This window comes from Myodes glareolus, chromosome 18 (assembly GCF_982192425.1).
Source record: "Myodes glareolus chromosome 18, mMyoGla1.1, whole genome shotgun sequence".
In the NCBI taxonomy this organism is placed as follows: domain Eukaryota; kingdom Metazoa; phylum Chordata; class Mammalia; order Rodentia; family Cricetidae; genus Myodes; species Myodes glareolus.
In genome coordinates this window covers 37,539,651-37,561,473 of record NC_142043.1, presented here as the reverse complement: position 1 = coordinate 37,561,473, position 21,823 = coordinate 37,539,651, and positions in this window count along the sequence as shown.

Below are 21,823 nucleotides of genomic sequence, written 5' to 3'. Positions count from 1 at the left end.
CAGCCACCTGAATCCACACCTTCCTCAACCCTCAGAAATCTAACTCACCTGAAGACATACCATGGGGAGGGGAGGATTAATTATCCCCTTAGTGAGACAATGCGCTTGTTCCAAGAAGCCCCTCCCAGGACAGACACTGGCAGAGCTTCATCATGTAGCACTAAGAGTTGGCCCATGTCTTGAAGCATAACTTTTCCTTTCCGTTTTCATTCCATCTCTTTTTCTTCCCAGTGTTGTCCAAAGTCTGAGCATGCCCTCTCCCTTACACACTGGGCTTCTCACCCATTCGCTGAAGCTCTCCCCCAAGCCTTCACCCATGCTCCACTGCTGAGCCCTCCAGATGTTTGGGGTCTCGAACTCAAAAAGCAACCCTCTCTTTCTCTTCCTCTCCCTTCTCCTGCCAACTGCCGAGATTTTTGCCTGCCCTGTTGTTTTTCCTCAAAAAGAAAAACAAACGAACAAAAAACTCTAGTAAAACTGTCCAAGAACCTTAAAGAGGGAGCCTCAGTGTCCCTGCCAATGCCAGGGGCTAGAATTCTAGGCTGTTCAAAGAACCTGGTAGCATCTCTTTCCCAAGCATGTGGACCTTCCCGCTTTAAAAAGCAAGGAAGAGACACATGAATTCATAGATGCAAATAGCTTTGCAACTTGCCCATAGGGTGAGATGCAAACACCAAGGCCTCTCACCCATGCCTCACTCCCCAACCCTGTTTCAGGATGCGTCAGTCTCCCCAAGTCACTCAGATCCACGCAGCAAATCCCGATCCATTGTGTAGCGTCGCCATCTGGGACTCCACTGCCAAGCATCCCCACTAGGGCTGTCCCTGCTGGGGTTGTCCCCCTAGAATTGCCTTCCCCACAGAGCTGGTGAGAAGTTGCTGGGGAAGGGAGCCCCATTCCCAGGAACACTACTCCTCAGTTATCCTCGCTTCAATTGCCTTCTCCAGCTGACACATTTAAAATTAATGAGGAATTTGTTCTCATCCAACTAACTAGCTAGGGCAGCAGGCCTATTTTCCCCTTCTAAATGAATCTTGTAGGTAAAAGAATGAAAAAAATAAAACATGTTTCTCTCTCCCACCCCGGCCCCACTTTTCATGGTTTTTTGGCAGTTCTGAGCAGAGCCAATATGTAAAAATACAGACACTTTAGTGCTCAGTAATTAGCCCAAACTATCCCAGGCAGAAGGAGTTTGCTGATGAGAAGAAATACTGGGGGGTGGGGGGGATGCACAGGGGCATTATGGGTATTGAGACTTTGAATAAACAACTTCCTGTACTGGGCTTCTATGAGCAAAGCGGGCGGGGAGGCTGGGTAAACTGAGCTTGGTTATTTTCTGAAGATGTGGGCCACTAACAAAAGGATTTCTGCTGTCTCGTGGTGTGATGGATGAACTGTTTGTGTCCCCCTAATTGAGGTAACCAAATTCATATGTGGAAACCCTGGCCTCCGGTGTGACTGCATTGGGAGGGGCCTCTACCACGTGGACCCTAAGCTCAGAATTACAACCTCTAGAACAGAGAGTCACAAAGTTGTCATAAGTCGCCCAGTCTCTAGGTGGTACTCTGGTATAGCACCCCACACTGAGAGTACAGATTTGGAATGGCAGGTCTTGAATGCTTCTTGGCATCTGTGCATATGGAGGGGTGAGAATGCCTTCAAGGATCGCATGGGTGTTGGACCCTAGATACTGTGTGAGGATCCACAGCGTCCTGCCCATGACATTCTCAAAGGACCTACCTCACAGAGTTGAAATAATCTTCTCACAGGGTTTTCTCCCACATGGCCAAGTGACCTCTTTAAAGGAAGGCACCACAGCTACCTCAACCTTGTACCATGATCCTAACACTGTTAGGTGCTCAGTGGTAGCGTGGCTATGCATGCTTTGTGGGATCAAGCAGACATACATCGGCGGGTCATCCCCAGCCTACAAATGCCCTCTGTGAGATGTGGGGATAGATGAGAAGATGTGTCCCTCTTTTCCTAAGCAGAAAGGCCTTCTGGAACATCCTGCCCCAGGGCAAGAGAGTCCTGGGCATTTCTACACTGCTCATGAGTCATGGTGCATTACATTACCAAGCAGGGTTCCCTGTCCCCTACCCACATTGGGACTGAGATCTTCACTCTTAGCTGTCGGTTGTTCTGTTTATGACCACTCTCTCTGCAGGTTAAGAGCCCACATCTGAAGGTCTGTCCAACTTGTTGACGGTCACTCAGCCAGGTTTGTGACTCCCAAGTGTGCAGTCACCAGGGGCTGGAGGTAAACGTGTTTCTAGTGATCTACTGCTATGGTGTGGATCTGAAATGCCCCCACAAGGCCACGTGTTAAAGCTTGGTAACTACCCTGTGTTTCTATCTGGCAGATAAAGGTACCTTTAAGAGATGGAGCCTGGTGGGAGGAAGTGAGGCCTTTGGAGTGGCTATTGGGACCCTGGCCCCTTCCTATTCTCTCCTTCACTTCCCACCTACCAAGAAGTGGGAAGATTTGCTTCTCATCTCTCCCAAGCATGAAGGGCTGCTTTGTCACAAGCCCCAAAGCAATGGAGTCAACTGACCACAGACTAAAAACCCTTAAACAATGAGCCAAATAGATCTCTCCTTGATTGTAGCTAATTGTCTGTTATTTTGTCGCAGTGACGGGAAACTGACTTAACTCTGCACCTCACTCTGACCTCAAGGGGTCAATGGAGAGATCTCACTGAACAAAACTACCAATGCACATTAAGCTCCCAAACTGAGGGGCGGGTCTGGGTCGTGAGCCAGGAGCCAGGACTAAATAGGATGTGAAAGGTGGCAGTTCTGAGGACAAATAAAGACCGCTTGGGAAATATGCAAGCAACAAAGCATTTCTAATTATTTTCTTAATTAAAATGTAATTGTAAATATGGGTATATTGCTGCATGTTTGCCTGTGCCTGGTGGCTGCAGAGGCCAGAAGAGGGCACTGGAAACCCTGGAACTGGAGTTTTAGATGGTTGTGAGCCACAGTGTGGGTGTGGATACTTGGATCTTCGGAAGGGCAATCAGTGCCCTTAAACACAGAGCCGTTTCTCCGGCCTCCATTGCTAATCCTTGAAAGTTCACCAGGACCCCCATTTACCTGCCCAGAGCAGAGCGGGAGTCAATCACAACCTTCTTATCCGACAAATGAAATCAATGCTCAGCTGATTAAAATGTCTACATGGGTATGTGAGCCCTGAGATGGAGTCCCTCCTTGCGAAGAAAACATAGGATGCCCATTTGCATATAACTTTCGGACAAGTAAGGAAGCCTTGAGTTTTAGGATAAATAAGAAAACATTGTAGTGTATCTCATGTAGCATTTGGAATGTGTTTACACTAAAAAAAACTACTTACTGCTTGTTTTTCCAAAATTTTAATTTAACCAGTAACTTGGCAGCCTTGTTCCAAGAGGTAAGCACTGCTGCTGAATCTGCAGTGTGCTCTGTTCACAATCAGTGGCCTCACACGGGAGGATGTGGAGGCACCAGACTGTCACCTGTGTCGACCCAGAGAGGCGGCTGAAACTCTGGAGAGAAAGCCACCTTGACCACGGAGTGAGTCCGCAGATCAAAATGACCCAGTTGGATCAAAACAAGAGAACAGAAAATAATCACACTTGGATAAATCCCCTTGGTCTTCAAGCTTGCATCCCGACAGCACTGGTCGTGTTTTATAAGCAAGACTCTTGGGAGACATTATAACAGAGCTAGAGCAACACAATGGCAGAGTTCAAGTGTGGGTTCAGTCTGCCAGCCTCAGAGATGCCGGATCTGTTTCGGCTGGCTCTGCAGATTTCTTTGACCTCCAGGTAGAGTATAAGACTGGAGACTTCGGGCAGGGTGTGAAGGTGGGGAATAGGGGAAGGAAGGGAGATAAACCATGATAGCTACAGAAGGATAACCAGAGCACAAAGGGACTATTTACCCAGTAACCTGTACAATGGGGAAATGTGACTTGTTTGCTTTTTCAATCACCAGGTTTAATGATCACCAAGGGAAAGGCACTTGTGAAGTGAATGGCATCCAGAAGGTGATGATTGGGAGACTGAGATGAAAATGTTTTTGTAGTTAATGCCAGGCCAGGATCCAAGAATTTGACCTTCATTGGTTGTGTATACCATGGGACGACACCAAGCCCGTGAGAGGCAGAACTGTGAGCCTGCTTTATAAATAAGGCAACTGAGGCAAGGAGTAAGTAATTAACTTGCCCAAAGTTACATAGCTATCAAATTGCAGGGCTAGTATTCACATCCATGTTAGTCTGAACTCTAAACCAAAAAGGGTTCAAATGGTCTCAATAGGCATAGAACTGAATGGAAATAGAACATGGCATATTATAATTGTCAAATGCAGCTGGTATTTATCTAGCCTATAGTATATCTAAATGGCTCTAAGTCCATCGTCTACATGACATAAGGTAATATGAGCTTATCATACTCTAGAGAGGTTGAGTCTTCTGTGGAAGATCACACAGCCAGAAGATGCAGGAGACAGGATGAGAACGCACGTCTACTCCAAACCTAGTTCCCCATACAGAGAAGCAACGCCCTTGACCTAGTTAGAGTTATTGCTGTGATGAAACACCATGACCAAAGTATCTTGGAAGGTAAGGGTTTATTGACTTACACATCCACGTCACTGTTCATCATCAGACTAAGTCAGGACAGGAACTCAAACAGGGCAGGAACCTGGAGGCACGAGCTGATGCAGAGGCCACGGAGAGGTTCTGCTTACTGGCTTGTTTTTCGTGGTTTGCTCAGCCTGCTTTCTTATAGAACCCAGGACCACCAGCCCAGGGATGGCCCCACTCACAAGGGGCTGGGCCCTCCCTATCAATCACTAATGAAGAAAATGAGTTTCTTCACTGAGGTTCTCTGCAGCACACAACACCTGTCTGAGCTCTATGCACAACCACACAGTTCGTGAGCTTTGGGCAAAGGGCTGGAGGTTGAAACACACAAAGACACACCGAGACAGACAGAGAGACAGAGACGTGGACCTCTAGTCACTGGTATGAAGCCCTTTATTCAATAGCACCATGGAGGTTTATATACCCAACAGTCAAGTGGCCAACAGGTGAAAACCTTATCCTCTGATCCTCAAGGCCAAGGCAACACGTGCTCGTGAAGCAGAGCTGGTAAACAACTTTGACACAGCTTTCAGTAACTCACATCAGAAGGAAAGTAAAGATCTCTAGAAGGGAAGAGCAGCTGGAGGCCAGGACTCCAAATGGTCCCAACATCTCCCCCTAAATTTTTTATAAGACAGAAGACACTCCTGTCTTACATCATTTCAGAAGAGTAAACCCTTACCTGTCTTTGGGAGGCCCCTTGCTTGTCTCAGACGGGCCCTCTTCTGTAGAAGTTGCCCGTCTATGGAGGAGTTTCTTTGTTGGTGCAGTATTTGCAACCAAACCTGGGGTATGTCCGAGTTACTGGCCAACAGGCTCAGAAGGACTTGCTAAGTGACCACGTGCTGCATTCTCATGGATTGTCTGATCTTACACAGGATTCAGAGACGAATGCCCATGGCAACAGGCATTAAGATTGCCAGCAAGAGGGTCCCAAATCACTACTGGACCCCGCCTCCGATTTGGGCTATGGTATTCTACCAACCCTTTGGCTAAAACAGGGCACACAGGTATCGACAATCTGGTGTGCTAATTGTAACATTCCAAGGGCTATTCAAGTAACCATTGAGCTGTTTCACCACATAAGAGACATGCGCAATATGAACAGGTGTCACACAAACGGAATGATAAGTGTGAGCAAGACATTTGTTGTACAAGCCATAAGTCCACCCTGCTCCTACAATCGGGCAGTCTGTTGATTTAAATTCAACTCACCAGTTTATCCACAGTGTCCGACACCGGTGATGTTTGTGCTATTGCCGGTCCTGCGACCGCGGCTGCAGCAGCAAACACCGCGATGACAGCAACCACTGCAGCTGTCTCTCCAAAATCTCATTTATCTCCATACAGGGGTCATCTCAGTCTGCTTAGTCTTTTTGGTAATTGGCCGTGGGACGATGGCTGGTACCCGAATCAACAAGGCAGCACTGGAGTGGTCATCCCAGCAGTCGCCCAGGCCACAGTTCCTGAAAGAACAACCAAGAATAGCTTTTCCCCCAAAGGTGCTATCCCATGCTTCAAAAAGGAAAAGAACAAAGAAAGAAAGAACTAAAACAAGGGAGCAATAATTTGAGACAAGTAAATACTATCAGTATATAAATTAATTGACTCATCAGGAAACATTTGTAAGGCTGGAATACAGGCTGCTATTTCAGCTGCTTGAGCAGAAACATTGCCAACAGGTGTTTGGGATACTAGGCTTTGAGAAACTACCACAGCATTTCCTCTGGGGGAACCGTCTGTAAAAACTGTTCGAGCTCTCACCGGAGGCCTAGGTTTTACTATCCGTGGAAAGATAACAGGATGATTTTTAAAGAAACTTAACAATAAATGTTAGGGATAATGGCTATCAATTATTGCATCCGTTGATAATAAATACAGAGTCCAATCATCATTCTATTGCTGTAAATGTAACAATTGGTCTTTATCATAGGGAAGTACCATTTTGTCCGAAAATTTGCCAAAGGTTTGTATACTCATTTCCTAGCTTTCCAAAGCAGTTGCAGAACTAACTCATAATATGGTGTAACAATACGAGAAGGAAAAACAGGCCTATGCACCCACATAATAGGTCCAACTCCAGTTGGTGCAAAATGAGATGTTAACACTAATAATTGTATAGGTTTATCATAATCTACGCTTTGTAAACGCATCTGTTCTATACTCTGCATTAAGCAATTTTAGAGCTCCTTCAGCAAATCCTACCAGCGTGCACCACCACAACTGGCCCAGGCAGCATGCAGGCTCAGAGACCTTCCGCAGCTACTATGTGGGTTGCTCGGGTGCTGCGGGAAAGCCTACTTTGCCCCGCGGCTGCCTTCTTGGGCAGCCCAGCGGGGTCTGTGCTCCAGCCTGTCTCGGCTCCAGCACCTGTTGTCACATTTACTGATACTCCAGGCACCGCTGTGGCATCCCCCAGGCTGGGCACCGACTGGGCCAGGGTTATGTGCCTTTCGCCACAGCCGCCCAGCGAAGCTCTGCTCCAGATGCCTTCTAGCCCCAGCTGCATCCGTTCTGGGTCCAAACTGGTGCATGGAGGGGAGTGGAACTCAGGGAAGCAGGCTTGCTGCTCCAGAACCACTGAAGCAGCCCCACTTAAACCATCTTTTAGGGAAGTTGGGCTTTGTCAACCTGTCTAACTCCTTCCTGCTGAGCGGGGGCGCTGGGTTCTTGGGGGTATTTTACTGCAACATTTCAGGAGGTCTCGGTGAATCAAACCACATGAATCTCAAATAAATCCACAGATTCTCAACTTCGGTGGAGACAAAAGCAGAACCTCTTTTCCAAAGCATCAAATCCTTAGGCTCGTACTTTAAAGTCAAAATACCTTTCTTAGCAGTACCCAGAATCAAAGGTCTTTTTCCAGTCCAGAACACAAAAGACACCACAATCAATACAATACAATAACATACATCTGTACACATTTTATCTTTTAGAGGTCTTCAATTCACCTTCCCACCTCCTGTTTCAGAGGGTGTCCTGTCTTAATTCCCCAATACATCCCTGCCTCCCCAGAGACGAACCTGTCCGCTGCTTACCCCTCTTTCTCGGTTGGAACCCTGGAAACCGAGCGAAAGACGTCAGGATTAACACATACCCCAATCCACCCTCACCTTCTGAGGGCGACCTCTCAGTGTTCCCTAGTTCTGTGGAACCTTCAACTGCAGCGCACAATGCCTGTCTGCGCTCTATGCGCTACCACACAGTTCACGAGCTTCAGGCCAGGGGCTGGAGGTTGAAAAACACAAAGGCACACCAAGACAGACAGAGAGACAGAGACATGGACCTCTAATCACTGGTAAGAAACCAGGACTCTAAATGGTCCCAACAGTTCTCTCCTCTCAAAGGATTTTAGTCTGAGTCAAGTTAACATAAAGCTAACCACCACAGCCCTTTCAAGGTACATTTGCAACTTGATGAAATATTTCCTCATGGTGGGAACTCTGGAAACACTTTGGCGTGAGTCAAATGATATCTCCTTCTTTGCTGCCTCTCTCTGCTGGAAAGCAGGGCTCTGAGCCCTTTCTTTCTCTGCCTTCTCTCAAACAAATTATAAAGGAGGAAGGAAGGGCCCGCCTTTGTGATGGAGGACACGGCCCAGAGCTTCCTGGCCCTCAGGAGGACAAGATGTGGAACTTACCAGCATCTGTCATGGAGGGACACCTCCCTATCCAACCCTGATGGTGAGAGCTTCGATCTTGCAGAGGTCTGGAAGTAAAACCCACCCTCTCTGGTTTTATGGGGGACATTTCTGCGTTGCTTTTTAAATTGGCCCTTTGGTTCAAAACCCGCTTCTAAGCAGGAATGCTAAGCTGTGCAGTTCAAGCAGCCGGCTTTGAATACTTGTCTGCTCTGGCCAATTTTCAGGCAGAAACCAAACCCATCATTTGTTCTTTTCATGGAAACAGAACCAAGAGAAGTGAGCCTCTAATCCCTCCAAATATTTTCTTCTTTCCAATATCTGGGTGTTTTTTATTTACAGCTCATCCCCCCCCCACCCTCTCTCTGTAGCATGTAACTAGGTTTGGGGTTCAGTAACCTCCACAAAATAGCACGTGAGAGAGACAGACAGACAGACAGACAGAGACCACTCAGTGTCACAAGCCTCTCGAAGCTAGTGCAGTACATGCCGTTGTCCTTCCTTCTCACCCGCAAGTATAGACTGTGGTAGCTGGTGCTTTCTCTGGCACAGGGGAGAATGCCTGGTAACGAATACACTGGGGGGAGAATGTGCTATGAAGATGAAGGTGGCAATCTACAAGCCCAGGAGAGAGAAGAAGCTAGCCTGCTGATGCTTTGATGTGGGACTTCCAGCTTCCTAAGCCTGAGAACATGACGATGAACTGTTGGGTCCAGTGAGGCGGAGCTATGTTGTCATGGCAACCCTTGTAAACGAATAGTGTTGCCCCATGTCTTGGCTCAGGACTACTGGCTCCAGGGCAGGTGGTCCAGGAGCCTCTTTAACTGTGTGTTTCCTTGCTCCCTAAAGTCAGTCTTTCCTACATCTTGCCTCGTCTGTGACAGTAATCAGAGCAAGAGGCCAGCAGAGACCCCAGGACCCCAGAGACTAACCTAGGAGCATCCAGATGTTTGGGGCGGGTGGAGAGTCAGAGAAGCTGCTGATCTACCACAGAGCATCTGTGTGGTCATGGCTGATGATGTCTGCTCTATCAGGGTGGAGCTGCTGAGCTTAGTAGCTTCACTAGGGTTTCTGGTAAGTAAAACTGGGAATTGGATTCTTTCCTTGAAACAGGGAGACAAGCTAAAGGTCACTCTGGAGGAGCGGGAACCCCCAGAGAAAGCAGCTCTCTCGACCTCAACCAGGAAAAGGAACTGATGCACCCCAGGATGTGGGGATGTGTGATGCTCTATTCATTGCATTAAAATCTGTTAGATTCTACTCAGAGACCTGGGATCCACTTTCAGTCCATATCTACCACCCCCATTCTTTCAGGGTTGCTCTGATACAGAAGAAACTCAAAGTAATAGAGTTGATGTTATTACGGCTTTACTAATAAAAAGACTTGCTTGGGAGACATTATGTCACACAGGAGGAATTTAGGTACGGGAACACTGCCTCCAAAATACCCCAAGGAGAAGCAGTCTGCCGACCAGGCCTGTTAAAGACAAGGGAGACTTAGGATGCTACAAGGTAAATGTTTGTTCACTAGGAGTGACAGCAGCTAGCCCCATCCCTACATCAAAGACGATGCGTCTGATGACTCAACGGGACAGTGCAGGATCACAGCCAGCATTAAAACCCCCAGTTGTCTCCCTGGAAAAACATAGTTCTGCCAGGCGGGCAAGATGACCCAGGTAATAACTGTTCAACAGGAACAGCATTAGGGTACTTAAGAAATAAGTCTGGCGATATCTTCACTGTATAACTCTTCCGTCTGCCCAAGCGGCCAGACTAGCAGTCTCCCGTCTCTGTTTAAATTGCTCAAAGTGTAACCTGGGGCCAGACCTAAAAGAGGTTTGAGGATTTCACGCTATGTAAAGTGCGTAAGACTAAGATGTATGTAAGTTAGTGAAATCCGTTTGAGGCCGACTCCTCTTTGGACATTAACCATGGCTGGCCCCATGCCTTTACAGTAACTTTTTCCATTAATCCCTAAGGGTGTGGAGTGAGTCCTCACCGTGAAGGATGCTACTTCTGCGGCAGCACGAGAAGCAGGTATCTTGTGAAGAACCAGGCGGCAGGGCTACAGTGAGGATCCTTTGAGTCATCCCTGTGCTCAGAGTCCCAAGGTCCGAAGCTTCATGGAACCAAGGTCCCTCGCTGACTCTGGGACTCTTGAGGTATGAGGTGAAGCCCCTGAGGGTTGCAATGATTTGTCCTCTGAGGTCCTGCATTCAACAAAACCTCTATCCATTCATTCTTTTGGAAATTCACCAATTCACAAGCTCCCCCATTTTTTGAAAAGTCAAAGAGTTCAGAAAGAACAAAAGCCAAGAAGGCAAGATAACATTCAGTAGACATCCAGTTGGAGGTTGAGGAGCAAGAGCAATCAGGAACAAAATGCAAACCTATACTGCGGCACCATGCATTATGCCCTTTGACGCAGAGTTGGTTCCCAGCCTTCACCTTGGACCACGAAGCCTGAAAATCAACTCAAGCCCCAGCACTCTTGCAGCTGCCTCAAGGTCACCAGATGACATCACCTTGAATACTGGCACTAAGCCTAGCTCATGGTCACAGCTACCATTTATCTAGGGTCAGGCAGCTGGTGGCCTCTGTTGGCTATCTTTAGCTCTCTCACCCTATAGGCATGATTAGGCATCATTGCCATATTCTATCCAATGGAGAGACTGAGAAGCAGGAAGGGCTTCTTAAGACTTCACAGTGGGCGGCGACTGGGAATGGGATTGGAACCTGGACCTGTGTTCTTCTGAAGTAAGCCTGTTAGGGTCCTTATGAGCAGGCATCTCGAAAATGCAGGTCCCTATGGTTCCTCTAACACAAAGGCCTGCAGAGGAGAAATTTCACTCGAGAGAGTGACAAATGGCTTAGAGAGAGCTTCATGGTTGTGATTTCCAAGAATCTGCCCTGACTCCTATTCTGCTGTGGAACTGAACACAGTTGAGCGGTAACTCATAAAGAAGAGAGGCTCATTTGCCTCAGAAGTCCAGGACTTATGAGGTCAGCCTTTGATTGATGCACCCAAGGACCCTGGTGCCACATCAGAACAAGGTAGCAGGCAACACACAGCCAGATGGAGCTTGCATGCTTATGTCTCTCATAAAACCACTAATGTATCATGGGGAACCCATTCTCTGATTTCATTCACTCCCAGACCTCTCCTAATCTCTCCCTACGAATCCTGTCAACATGAGAACTGGGGTTCAAGTTTCAGCATGGTGTTGGAGGGGGACATGCAGCACAGCAGATCCAGGTGTGTGTTTGGAAGGGCATGCCCCCCGAGGTCTGATATGCACAATGCTGTACACTGTGTAGTCTGTAGTTCTGCTTCTGGCTTCTTCTTGCTAAGTGATGTCTATCGACCAGAATGTAGGGTTTGTCCTTAAACGGTCATCCTGAGCAAGGCTTGGGACCGCACTCAGGTCCTAAGCTCCCAGGGTAGTCACCACCCAGCTAATAAACACTTTCTATTGGTTTAAGCCTGTATCGTCTCCTCTGGTGGATACCACACAGCCCTGGAGAGAAGTGCTGTGGCCCCAGACTTCGGAGAATCAGGATTCCAGAAGCCAGGGTGATTCTCTCTCTGCCTGTTCTTGCGAAGATCACTTGATTAGCAGGGTCTGTTTTGAAAGCACATCTCCAGACAAGAGCTAGGCAGGAACAGAGAAGGTTTGTGAACGCAGATGCTCGTGGACGTTGGCACCACCGCCTGGGTTCTCCATCAGCCATCTCCGTGACATCTTGCTTCACAGGGGCAACGTTCAGCCACAGGGATCTCCTGTAAACTCGTGCTTCTGAGGAACCTCCTTAATTCTACCCTCAGATCTGAGGGCTAAGAATCACTCCCCTCAGGCAGCCCTCGGCTTTGTTTTCTCTGCGGCAGCCTTGTCTGAAATCATTCTACTCATCGGGTATATTGCCCAGACAGGAAAAGTAGGTCAGGGATTAAAACAGAAGAAAGGGTTTTCCAGAAGTATTACTCAAAGCTATTTTGAACTTGAGATTGTGAAACGGAAGAATGTTTTGTGGGGACGGCTGCTTTCACTGATGACTTAGGCACAAACACTTGCCAGTGCCGGAGTTTTCCATCCGTTTGAACACGTGATCTCACGGCTGCGCCCTGAAAGGATAATCTTGCCCTGTGGAAGAACAGACTTGAGATCTAAATTCTACCCCAGCGACGCCACCTTGAGTACCCACAGATGAACAAAAGCAAGGGAAGCCTGGGAACTCTGTGAGTGCACAGACTGAGGAAATGGGGCTTGATCAGCCAGGTGTGTGAGGGCTAGGTGCCATCCAGCGTGAAAGCAAAGCTACCGAGCAGACGTGTCCAGCGTGTCTCTGCATGTCTGACCAGCAGGAGGAAGACCGCAGCCCGCTCTCCCCTGGCCCAGCTCTGCACCACGCTAAGATGGAGTCTTGGCTGCTGAGAGGAGTATATATCTTTAGGGGAATGAATTGTGGAGTAGAATCAAGGCGGCTGGGTTGAAGGTAGGCTGATCGAATTCAAAACTCCCTGCAGAAAGAGGCCTTGAGCTCAGAGCTAACAGAAGCAGGAATACCGTGAGAGTTTTGCCTGCCCACAGGAGTCTGGGCATGAGGGTAAGCCATGACCTAGAATCCCAGGTAGCTCAGGAGAGGTGGTGATCCACATGATAGGCAGCCATGGGCCCTAGTGTTTTCGGGAGAAACCACACGGGACAGTTTCAAGCCAGGCTGGGATGGGGTCGGGCTCCACTGGGGTAGAGGCATTAGCTCATGGAGTCCTGTGTTTCTCTTTCACAGGGGAAGCAGGGGGAGAAGGAGGCGACAGCCTAGCATTTAGCTCCTGAGAGATTTCCTGGAAAGTGGCTGGTTTGGCTCCCATTTTAACCCAGCTACCAGGTGCTCTCATTGGAAGTAAAACTGCAGTGGGGCCATCGCTGTGCCTGGTCAATAAAGTGACCCTACTTCCTGAAAGCACAATACAGCACAACTCCAAAGAAAGCAGTTAACACGTATGCGTTGTGACTCTGACCTCATAATTAGGCGTCATAGCCATACATATGATAAATGATCACATCTAGAATATACTAGGAACTCAAAATAAAAACCTAAACACCAAGAAAATAAATGATCCGATTCAATCATGGACTGTAGAATCAAGCAGAGTTCTTCAAAGAAGAAATAGAAATGGCTAGGAGATATCTTTTAAATGTCCAATTGAAGCATCAATCTAATTAACCTTTATCAGTAAAAAAATTAGGGGTCAGATATTGAGGTAAAAACCTGGGAGATCAAAGAAGCAGGGAGCAGCCATGTCTCCTACCTCTACTGTTCCTCTGTCCAAAAGGCTGAGATCCTCTCTCTGCCCTGCCTTACTACTTCCTGTCTCCTCTCTGTCGACAGTCCTCCAAACCTCTATGGTTAATTTAGGGCAGCTAGTGGCTAGCTCCACCCTCTGACTCCAAGCAAGCTTTATTTGTCAGAACACAATCAAATATCACGTAGCAGTCAACATCCTTAGCCGTCCCAAGTGCTAGGATCAAGAAGACTAATGATAACCAATGACATCAAAGGCAGGCCAGGATATGAGGGTGGGGGACACGTATTCACTGTTGGTGGAAGTGCAACCCAGTGCGGTCACTATGGAAATCAGCGTGGAGATTTCTCAAAAAGCTACAAATAAACCTACCACATGGTACAGCTATACCCTCCCGGGCAGGTACCCAAAGGACTCTGTATCCTACTACAGAGATACTTGCCCACCAGTGCCCATTGATGCTCTAGACACAGTAGTGAAGTAATGGAAACAGAGTCGATGCATAGAAACTGGTAGAAGTATGAAGAAAAGGTGGTTCATAGGCATAATGGACTTTTGTCCAGGGGTAAAGAAAAATGAAATTTGAAGGTAGAGAGATAAAAATGAAAAAAAAAAATCATTCTGAGTGAAGTAGTGTGAGTCAAGGAAGAAATGCTGCATGTTCTCTGTCCTGTGTGGAAGCATGTTTTTGAATCTTTAGATCTGTGTGTTTAACTTGGAGCACCTATAGATGTCTGGGAACTAAGAAGGGACATTTTAATGGAGGGGGATAGTAGCACATATGTGACATTAATGGGGAAAGGGGAATAAGAGTACGGGAGGCTTTAAGTGGGGAGGTGAATACATGGAGGACACGACAGAAATGAGTATAGAAAGGGGTAACTAAAATTAAAAATCTCTGAAATATCCATATGTAAGCCTACTAGTTCAGAATTATATATATATATGTGTGTGTGTGTGCTCTTGAGACATATACATATATCTCTATATCTTATATGTATATGTCTCAAAAGCTTAAATGAAATTACACAATATGGAAGGACAATGTTTCTCCCACATGCCATAGGCTATCATACAGAAAGCCTGTACTAGGTATAGGTTACTGTCTTAGTAAAAGTTCCTATTGTTGTGAAGAAACACCATGACCACGGCAAATCTAATAAATAAAAACTTTTAATTGGGGCTGGTTTACAGGTTCAGAGGTTTAGTCTGTTGTCATCACGGTGGGACATGACAGCATGCAGACAGACATGGTGCTGGAGAAGGAGCTGAGAGTTCTACATCTAGATTGTCAGCAGCAGGAATAACGACACTGGGCCTGTCTTAAGCATCTGAAATCCCGAAGTCCACCCCAGAGACCAACTTCCTCCAGCATGGCTGCATCTACTCCAATAAGGCCACACCTCCTAATAAGGCTACTCTCATTCAAACCACCCCAGTTACCTATCTCTGAGTTGCTAATTGAGGGGTTCTAACAGACTCCCCAAACAATAAAAGTTATTGCCATTTCTCTTGGTTATACATTAGAACTTAATGGTAAGACCCTACTTCTGAAGACACCATACTTTTGAGCTATGTGGTACGTATTCAAAGACTCAAGCTGGTACAGATCTGGAAGCTTCTTCCCTATTGTCTGGGTTTCATAAGACCAAACAGATGCTATGTGAACCCTGTGAATTACAATAGTGACTGGCTTGAGAAAACATGCCTATTATACAATAGCTCCATGACAGTTATTGGAGTAGCCAACCACTCTCTGCTTGGATTTAATGCCTGCTCTGCAAGATACTCTATCATGCCCGCTACTGTAAACCAGGCTAAGAACCCTTGGCTGGGAAGGTCATAGGCCCTGGGGGAGAACCTATAGATATTATTTTGGTTATGGACACAGTATCAAACTTCCTTCTAAATACCTATCATTATATATAGATTAGTGCAGTCCTCCACCTTCATCAAGGAGTCTGCATACTGCTGTAGATGACTATTAATACAGACTCATAGCTTGTGAGTATGAGGAGAATCAAAGACTTCAGAGTTTTCAGCCCTAAGTGAGACATCTGCATCATACCTCCTCCTGCCAAGGCTCAGATACAATCACAGAAGAGGGCACAGAAAGACTGTGAAACCAGATGTTGTGGAAAACTGCTTCAAAACAGTGTTTTCCGTTGCACATACAAAACGCACACTGGCTATGACTATAGGCATCAGACCAAAACAGTAGGCCTTCCAGTACGAACGGGGGAGGGGCACACAAAGTTCCACCCATTACTATTGGTAACTGGTGGTTACTGGGAATAGAAGTGGGGATACAGCTCCTGATAAACTACCCATGTTCCAGTGGGTGACCTTATGCCTATGTACACAGGGCAGCGCTAAACAGACCCAATGGGTTAGGAACAGAGGACGGGCAGTTGGGCGCAGAACAACATGGCTCTCAACTGTTGATCCACCTCTCTATCCCCTGCATTTCCTCTTTATGTAAGTTGACTTTTATTCTGCTAGTTGCTTCCATTGAGACAGGCAGACACTTTTAAAGTCTGAAAGTTTCGTTCACCAGTTCTCTTCACCGGTGTCATTGGCAGAATACTCAAGACAAGCAAGATCAAATATTTTGAAGTTTTTTTATTATATTTTCCTGGGGGAGTTCTGTAGTTTTAAATGGAGTTAGGCCACTAACCCATTTGCAGTTGACTTTCTAGGTGCAGTAATGTAAGGTTCAAACTTCATTCTTTTGCCTGTGTACATCCAGGTTTCCCAGTCTCGTAGGCTGAAGAAATCATTCGTTTCCTAGTGTGTGGTCAAGGTATCACTGTTTCAGACAGTTAAACCATTCAGTATGCAATTTACTTCTGCATTTTTATTATCTTTTCTCTAAAGTAATACTTTTTATTTTTTGAAAATTTCATACATGTATATAATGTGTCTTGATTATATCCTTCCCCTAATTTCCCCTCCAAAACCCTCCAGGATTCCTCTGTTACATATTCCCCTCAATACCATCCTCTTCACTTATTTATTTATAACCTTCTGGACTCAATTGGTATTGTTCACGGGATGAGTTTGAGAACAGGGGTGGGCATGAACAAAATGCATTGTAGGAAAGTTTCAGAGAAATAATAAAAATATTTTTAAAAGAGAGATCATAAAGTTGGCAAGGAGAAATGGTGAGTGGTATGAGAAGAATTGGAAGGGGGATTGGGGTCAGAGTTTGATCCAAACATGTTGCATGTGTACTTGACAGCCTCCAATGACAAAAAGAGAAAGAAGAGAGGTAGCTTCACAGAGGGAATAAGGTGGTAAAAAGCGAAGGATCTAATCCTTAATCATTCTGAACAGTTAAAATGCATGAAGTTCATGCACTATTAAAGAAGAAGTCCTTAGCGCTGGAGGTGGTGGCTCATGCCTGTGATCCCAGAACGCAGGAGGCAGAGGCAGAGGAACTGCTTTGAGTTCTGGATCAGCCTGGCCTACATAGTGAGGTTTGGGCAAGCTTAAACTACAGAAAGAGACCGTGTCTTGGGCAGAGGGGAGGAAGTACCTCTGAGCTGGTGGAACCCACCTTCGGAGTCGTCTGGGGAATGAAGAAAAAGATGCAGACAACTATGTGAAATGTTTATAAAAGGCCACAGATCTCTCTTTAAATAACCTAAAAACGCCACTTTCTCTCCCTCTAAAAGGGTCTTTGAGAAAGGGCTTTACTGCAGTAACTGTGAAGTCTTCCAGTTGCATGAAATGGAATGTTACTTCATTTGGGTTGACCTAGCTAAAACGAATGTGCTCTCAACAGAACCCATCAAATAAACTTGTAAGAACACTTATTATTTTTCCTTCTTAGCATTTGCTTAGTAGGTTTTAGGGAGATGCTCTGGACAGCCAACATTTCTTAAAATTGCTGTCCAGGGGAAACTGAATTGGTAATTTCCTTCTCTCAGAACAAAAATGTTCCTATAATAGGCAGTGACCTTTAAAATCATTTCAGAGATGAATCTTTTCTAAAAGTAGCTGTCGCATTCTTTAAGCATTTGCATTTAACTGAGTGGAGGAATGAGAAGCTTGACAGTTCCGTGGGGAAGACAAGCAGAGCCTGGAGTCATCTGTGATGATGGAAGGGGCAGATCCAGGGGAAGACGGCGGCTAGGGTGAGGAGGATGCTAGAAACAAGAAGGCAGCCATGAGGACTAAAGGCTCAGGAAAGATGGCTGTGGTTGGCGTTGGGGAAGGAAAGAACTCGTGAGTTGGCTGCCAGGGTGCTACCCTCCTTGTTTTGCATGCTAGACATTCCTGTGTGTCTCCCATGGTAGCCTTAAGCAAATGGAACATCTAAATCTCAAAAGTGCTTCAGCCTGCCCTCCACACTCACCCCTCCCTCAGCGCTGCCCTAGCCCACGACCTCTCCATGTGCTAACCCAGTGGAAACTTTGCAGCGGTCATGGCATGTGACATGCCAACAGTCTTTGGCAAGGCAAGCCGCTCTCCCCGTGGAGCATTTTTTTTCTTACTTCCAGGGTCCCGACTCAGCATATCTGCATCCTGTCCCCGCCCTGTCACCAGCAACCCCCCACTATGCAATATTGATGAGACAGGTCCTTAGAGGTTTGGGTCGCCTTCTTTACTCACCTCTTACTCTCTGCATTGACTACAACATGCAGAAGTTCCAAGGCACTGGGGAGAACAGAAACAAGGGCACCTCCATGCTAAGAAAACCCTAACGTTCAGAACCAAGGAAATTCTTCCTGCCCTTCAGATTGAACCAATAGTGACCAAAGGCATCCCTATTAGCGCCAGAGAAACCCCGCAGACCAAACACTCTGAAGGTTGGACTGTTATCCACACCATAGCCTAGGAAATCAAGGCAAGCCACATACTAAACCTAAACAGAGGGTTCTAGTCTTATTTTTGTTGCTTCAATAAAACACTGACCAAACCAACTTGGGCAGAAAGTGTTTATTTTGACTTACAGGTTTACAGTCTATTACTGAGGGAAGCTAGGGCAGGAGTTTAAGGCAGGGACCAGAAGACAGGAAACTAGGTGGAGACCAGGGAGGAACGCTGCTTATTGACTTGCTTACAGGTCCAGCTACCTTTCTTATACATCTCAGACCCACATGCCAAGGGATGGCACTGCCTACAGTAGCCTGAGCTCTCATAGCAACTAATGTGCTAGATAGTTTTATGTTAACTTGACACAAGCTAAAGTTATCTGAGAGGAGGGAACCTCAATTAAGAGAAATGTCTCCATAAGATCAGGGTCCTAGTCTGAAGGTGTTTTCTTAATTAGTGATTGATGGAGGAGGACCTAGCCCATGGTGGGTTGTGCCATTCCTGTGGTAGCAGTCCTAGGTTCTGTAGGAAAGCAAGCTGAGCAAGCCATGATAAGCAAGCCAGTAAGCAGCACCCCTCCATGGCCTCTACATCAGTTCCTGCCTCCAGGGTCCTGTCATGCTTGAGTTCCTACCCTGATTTCCTTCAGTGAAGAATTATGATGTGACTGTAAACCAAATAAATCCTTTCCACCCCAGATTGCTTTTGGTCATGATGTTTCTTCATAGCAATAGTAACCTTAACTAAGAAATTAGAAATAAAGAAAATTTCCCCACGGACATGCTGATATATTAATCCAATGGAAGCAATTCCTGAATTGAGGTTCCCAGGTGTGTCAAGTTGACAGCTGATGCTAGCTATGGCACAGAGTGACTGATTGCTAATAGGAAAGATGAATATAGGAACCAGAGTCCCCTAACATATAGCTAAGATGTAAAATGTCCACATACAGTATTTAAAGGCTCATAAAGATAATAAATCTCAACTCAAATGAGCAAAGATAAGCAACTGTTACCAGCCAGCATCATGGTAAATCAATATCAGAATTATTAAGGACTTTAGACACCATTAAAATTCTTCAATGACCAATCATGTATTCTTTTGAAATGACTAAATAATTAAATATCTGAAGAAAGAAAAAATTATATAGAAAAGTAGCCAGGCCTTGCAACACAGGCCTTCAGCCTCAGCTAGTCGGAAAGGTAAGGCTATATGATCACAAATTTGAGTCTTTTCTAAGGGACTTGGAAAGAACTTGTCTCGGAATAAAGCAAAATTTTAAAAAGGTTGGATTCGGCTTGAGAATAGAGTGGACACTCAATATGCTTGAAACCCTGGGTTCAATTCCTAGGCCCTCCTTCTGCTCCCACTTACAAAACAACAACAATAAAAAATAGAGCAAGTGAAATCATGAAAACACAAATATAAACTATATAATAGTAGAATATCCAAGAAAACTTGGTACGTGGGCTCAATAGGAGAGTGCCACTGACATGTTACAGTACTGGAAGTAACCTTTATAAAAACTATAAAGAGACAGAAAGACTAGGTAAGTCAAGATGGCATTCTAGATTTGCTCATAACTTTTGTGTTCCAGCTGGGAAGGAGGAAAAGGGTAGGGAGCAGGGGATGATACGATCTCTGAAAAGGTTTCAGTTTGGTGAAAGACACAAAACCCTCAAATCCAGGAAGCTGTGAAAGTGCCCAACAGTATAAACCCGAATCGCTCCACACCAAATGCGCATTACAATTTCACCTCCTGAAAAATAAAGTTAAATAAAAAATATCTTGATGTCAGTGGAAGAAAAATAGCAGCATGCAGGGAGACAGATGAGAGTCCGTATCTCGTAGATGAAGTCAAGGAGACTGGGAATTGGTTTCTCAGAGACAAAATCAGGCAGGCCAGAAAGCAGCCCCACAACACTCGTCAAAGAGCAGGAAGAATCACAGAGTCTGTATCAGGCAGAGTTACCCATCATGAGTGAAAGGGACACTTAAATGTATTTTCTCAGATGAAGAAAAAGTGAATCTTTTCCTAGCAATCTACATCCCTAGGAACCGAAAGACTGGCTAAAGGAAGGTCTTCAGGCAGCAAATGAGGAAAGAAGGAATGTTAGAGTATGCGGGAGGAGGAAGGAATCATGGGAAACATGAAGATCTGCACCCAGATGCTAGAGAATCGTCTTGGTTGGGGCTCTACAAACAGTCATTTGATGGTGGAAACACTGCAACCCTATCAGACAACTCAACACAGTGATATTTAAAAGTGAGAAGGGAAGAGGAACCTACGTGCAACACAGGTTCCCATGCCCCAGTTAAAAGCAAAACACCGAGAGCAGTTCTGTAATTGTCAAGGCAGAATTCTCAACTTGCTCAAGTAAACCACCAAGAAGTCAGTAAACGTGATAGGCTAAACAGCAGTAGAAGAAACTAAACTCTAGGGGCTGGAGAGATGGCTCAGAGGTTAAGAGCATTGCCTGCTGAGTTCAATTCCCAGCAACCACATGGTGGCTCACAACCATCTGTAATGGGGTCTGGTGCCCTCTTCTGGCCTGCAGGCATACACACAGACAGAATATTGTATACATAATAAATAAATAAATATTTGTTAAAAAAGAAACTAAACTCTAAAATGGCACACTGAGTGCACACACCCTCGTCACATGGAGTGTGAGTGGTGATGTTGGGGTTGGTGGCAGACTACATTATTAAAAAATAATTCACACAATTAAAACACACACACACACACACACACACACAAGAAAAGAATAAAGGAAACCCACCCACCCAAACTTCTATGACATAGGTTAAACTGGAAATAAAAAAAGATTATCAGACGAGAAGTCACGCGATGCATGCATTCACATCCACTACCTTATGAGCACACGGTCGGGTGAAAGAGCTTTAGAACACAGGGAACCACTGCTGGAAAATACGCAAACTGCATAGCTCACCAAGTGAACTAGCAATACAAAATAATACAAAATGCCAATGCACCAAAGAATCACGTTTCAAAATACGTGCAGCAAAAACATCAGAGCCAATCACACAAACAGACAATTTCAGATCTGTGGTGGAGCCTTTAACAATAGAATCATGGAAAGGAAAATTAGCAAGGACACAGAAGATCCGACCGACAAATCCGAAAAACAGCAGAAATGACATAATCATCAAGAGTATTCCAGAGCCTTTAGACAAACAGATGAGAACACGCCTTTTCCAGGTCCCGCGGAACGTGTGTCAAGACAGACCACTCATTTTATGAACCATAAAATAAATCTTTAAAAGTTTTAAGGAATTGTAACTGCAGACTGGAATCTCTAACTACAACAGGATCATACAAGAAACCAACAAATAAAACAAATGGAAAATAACATTCTGCCGCTTATTTTCTGAAGCCGACGTCACCCTAATCTGAAAACTGGGA